Below are 4,842 nucleotides of genomic sequence, written 5' to 3'. Positions count from 1 at the left end.
AGAAGGTTTAGTGACTAAAACAACATTACTAGCTAATAACAAAAGTGAACTTTTCCTAATGTTTTCAGCTTCTTTTGGTGGATTGTATCAACATTTATTTTGTACAAAGTACAAGCTTTTTTAAACAAAAAAAATGGACCAGGAGATATTTTTGAGTTTGTAGTTAGGGAATTTACCGATTATTTTGGTCGAGGATCGGATCAACATTACCATCTATCACTTCAAAATTAGGGACAGTTAGAATTATAAATAATGGTGAGATTTGTTGGAAAGCAAAGCTTGCTGTAAACACTATAATTGATTGATAAGCCTTTACTAGTAGGTTGTTGTGTATATTTCGAGGGATTCCCAAAGTTCAAAAAAAAAAGTTTTTATACTTTTGTGCTTTTTTTTTCGTATTGCTTTTTCCTTTTCTTTTGATTGTGCAGGTGACACTGATAGTTGTTTGCAAACATTTGCAAGATCCAAAAATGTTTAAAGCCTTACAATGGTAAATAACCTTCATCACATTTACAACCAAGTGGTATGTCAAGAGCTCATTTTACCTTTAGTTGTAAACTGCATACATTCTGATCTCTGAAATGTGTTTTTATTCAAATATACCTGAGATTAGTATATAGGGAACTGTACATTAAGTTGTAAAATAGCTAAATAGAAGGTTTTACCTTTTCATTACGGGCTGGGTGGATTCCACCCAGCTCGTAAACACGAAAGTATCGATGAGAATAATTATACTCTGATTTTTGCATACCTTTACAAAATTTGGCAGGTAATTGGTAAACATTTCAAGGTTTTTGTACACAAAATATCAGATTTTCTGTACATTTTTTTTCTTTCAGAATGTTGACTATCCAACATGCAAAGTAATTTTGATTTTAAGATTAAAAACACTTTTATGCTTTAGAACATTTTCAAATTTCACGTGCGAAATCTCTATACCCTCCAGATAATTATAATTTTTTTTTAGAAAAAATATTTTATCTGTTATTTTCACTACTGTATCTCTGTATGGGTTGGTTTGATTTGACCGACTTCTTAACCTCATTAAAAAATTAGGAAATAAAATATAAATTATGCTTTTTTCATTCTAGAATAACTACAAAGAACCTGGTATAGTTATGTTAGTTCACATGGTACAGAAGAACCTGGTATAGTTATGTTAGTTCACATGGTACAGAAGAACCTGGTATAGTTATGTTAGTTCATGGTACAGAAGAACCTGGTATAGTTATGTTAGCTCATATGGTACAGAAGAACCTGGTATAGTTATTAGATCAGATGGTACAGAAGAACCTGGTATAGTTATGTTAGTTCACATGGTACAGGGGAACCTGGTATAGTTATGTTAGCTCACATGGTACAGAAGAAACTGGTATAGTTATGTTAGTTCACGTGGTACAGAAGAACCTGGTATAGTTATATTAGCTCATATGGTACAGAAGAACCTGGTTGTAGTTATATTAGCTCATATGATACAGAGAATGTTTTATGTTGTTATCTAGCTGTGAAAATTAAGAAGAACAGAGAGAACGTTAAGTTCAAAGTGAGATGTAGCCGTTACTTATACACCCTGGTGGTCAATGATCCTGAAAAGGCTGAGAAACTAAAGCAGTCCTTGCCCCCTGGTGAGTACTAAAAGCTATCTTTAAATATAATGGAAGGTTGTTGATTTGCCAGTTCTTCTAAATGATAGTAAAGTTAATTCAAAACAGAATAATTTGTGTTAGAAAATAAGTGATAATTAATTACAATTCACTTAATCTAGTTCATGATATAAGTAGCACCTACACCACTACAATATCAGTAGTAATTAATCTAATTCATGATATAAGTAGCACCTACACCACTACTATATCAGTAGTAATTAATCTAATTCATGATATAAGTAGCACCTACACCACTACTATATCAGTAGTAATTAATCTAATTCATGATATAAGTAGCACCTACACCACTACTATATCAGTAGTAATTAATCTAATTCATGATATAAGTAGCACCTACACCACTACTATATCAGTAGTATCCTTGTCAGCACTGGATATGTTGGATGTAGTACAGTTACCATATTATTATATAATCTTCTTTGTTTTCACTATATTTAAGGTGCTTAAAGACCATTGATGTATGCATTACTAGTTTTTGGACTCTTAAGAGTTTGATGAACTTGAAAGAAACAACAAATAGTTCATTAGTAGTTCAATAGTTCAACAATTATTTCATTAGTATGTGCATATTAATGAAAACTAATAACACTACACAACTAAATTATACATCAAGTTAAAGCTTATGAAGAGAGGAAAAGCATGAACCTGACACCACAAATGTCAGATTATCACAGAAGAAAAGAAAATCAAAAAATGTATTTATTTTCAACATCACATATCAACCCTCCAGTTACAGACCTCTTATAGTTAGGGTGTAACTTTTTACAACCCATGTTTTGGTTTATTCCCTGCCCTATTTTCTAAGCTGTTTTGTGTGAAAAGTTGATAGAAATCCAGGAAAAATTGGTAAAACTACAATTATTTTTGTCTGTCAAGTTGGGAAAAAGCTGGACTGGAGAAAAAAATGAAAGTAACTATTTCTTTTACAATTTTCCATCCTCAAGATTCACCTCATAGTAATATGTGGCTCGGTTCTGCTACATTTAGTCATTGGCTTGTCAAAGTGCTGGTTCCCATGGAAACTTCATTTTCTTCTTATTTACCACTGAAATTTCTTCAGTATAGAATAAAAGGAAAAGTCATCCAACTTTTTCAACCTTTTGGCAGTAAGTAAAACCTTACAGTGAGGAATTTAACTTGTGAAAGACAAAGGATTGAACATAGTATCACATGGAGTTGAACACTGTTAACTTGAAGCTCTACCAGAGTGAAATTAGTTAACATTATTGTAGTCTTTTAATACCGGCCACTTTAAGTTTGTGTCACAAAAATTTAGAAAATTACCACCAAAGAGGTTGGAAATTGTCATGAATTCCATTGCTAGGACAGTTGCTATGGGAATATTTTAATTTTCGCTTCAGGATTATGATTTTGAGGGATACATAAGGGTGTTTTGACAAAACGTGTTGCAGACACTGAAAGTAGACATTTTAGCAAATATGTATTTTTCAAAAAAGGTGAAAAAAATGAAACAAATTGGCTGGAAATACCTTAAGTTCTTAGAATTAACTTGCCTAAATGTACTTGGTGATACCTTGATAGTTATCCAGACTTGTTAAGAAATGATAATTTATAGAATCTACATTAAAGCCAGGAGAGATGTAATATGATACATACTATATAAACAAAATTTGTGTAGTTTTAACATTACACAGTTTGATAGGATCAGTTTATTTACTGGTTAAATACAATTTGTCTAAAAATTCCTCTTTTTGTTCTTGTTTCAGGCTTACAAGTGAAGGAGCTGAAATAAGGTTTTTTTTGAAAATCAATAAATGTATGCAGAAATGTAATTTTGTATTTGTTTCATTTGCAACACATTAAATGTATCATCCAATTTTAAAATAAGTTTTGCAGTTAAGACAGACGTTTACCATACGAGTATTTTAGTTCTAGCTTTAAATGTTCATGAAATATAAATTATTTTATATAGTAAACAATCTTTATTTGAAGCAGCAAATTATTTAATGTATTTTTCAAGGATGTATCCGCCAGAAAACAATTCAGTGTTTAAGTTCAGAGAATCCTTATGTTGCTATTGAAAACGATTTTTTTAACTGTTAGAAATAGTAAATTTTTTTGAAAACACCAGCTATAACTTCATAAATTGTTATTCTCACAAGTGAAAAACAAAATGGTTGTTTTACTTATAAATGATCTGAAATTTGCCAAAACATTGGCATGATTAAAGGAAATCCATCAACGCCCTGTGAGAAAATATAAGTAGTAAATGTTTATCAGTCCTTCAAGTGAGTACCAAGAATATTTAAGTTGTGGTAGTTAATCTTGTCAAACTTTCATTTAGATAAGTAACATTAACACAGAATCACTAATGAACAACCACACATTGTTTAGATGGGAAATAGTGACTCAGAACTACAAGTAGTGGGTAAACAAAAAAAACACATTGTTTAGATGGGAAACAGCGACTCAGAACTACATGTAGCGGGTAAATAAAAAAACAACAACATTGTTTAGATGGGAAACAGTGACTCAGAGCTACAAGTAGCGGGTAAATAAAAAAAACAACTACATTGTTTAGATGGGAAACAGTGACTCAGATACAAGTAGCGGGTAAATAAAAAAACCACACACATTGTTTAGATGGGGAATAGTGACTCAGAACTACAAGTAGCGGGTAAATAAAAAACACACACATTGTTTAGATGGGAAATAGTGACTCAGAATTACAAATAGTGGGTAAATAAAACCACACATTGTTTAGATGGGAAATAGTGACTCAGAACTACAAGTAACTGGTAAATAAAAAAACCACATTATTTAGATGGAAATAATGGCTCAAAGTTTCATATAACAGGTAACTAACAACCATAATGAATATTTTATTCAAGATATACAAAGTATTAAGATATTTACCATCATGGTTTTATGGGTGCTTATAGTAAACAATTCCAGTAAGCAGAGCATGAAACAAAGTAAAACAAGATGGGAGTAAATAAATCAGTATGTTCTTATGAACCCTTGCAGTATACAACTCTACGTGACTGACACATGGTTTTATGGGAGTAAATAAATCAGTATGTTCTTATGAACCCTTGCAGTATACAACTCTACGTGACTAACACATGGTTTTATGGGAGTAAATAAATCAGTATGTTCTTATGAACCCTTGCAGTATACAACTCTACGTGACTAACACATGGTTTTATGGGAG

General features: G+C 31.4%; 1 long non-coding RNA gene across 1 annotated transcript; it reads left to right on the top strand.

Annotated features, from left to right (window-relative positions):
* The first annotated feature begins 1,462 nt into the window (after positions 1 to 1,462).
* LOC111083839 lies at positions 1,463 to 3,460 on the top strand. The gene is made up of 2 exons (XR_002609279.1): positions 1,463 to 1,625; positions 3,395 to 3,460. It is a non-coding gene; the product is annotated as an uncharacterized LOC111083839 (long non-coding RNA).
* The last annotated feature ends 1,382 nt before the right edge of the window (positions 3,461 to 4,842 follow it).

The sequence above is a fragment of the Limulus polyphemus genome, unplaced genomic scaffold (assembly GCF_000517525.1).
Source record: "Limulus polyphemus unplaced genomic scaffold, Limulus_polyphemus-2.1.2 Scaffold11534, whole genome shotgun sequence".
Taxonomy (NCBI): domain Eukaryota; kingdom Metazoa; phylum Arthropoda; class Merostomata; order Xiphosura; family Limulidae; genus Limulus; species Limulus polyphemus.
This window is presented reverse-complemented; position numbering and strand designations above follow the sequence as displayed.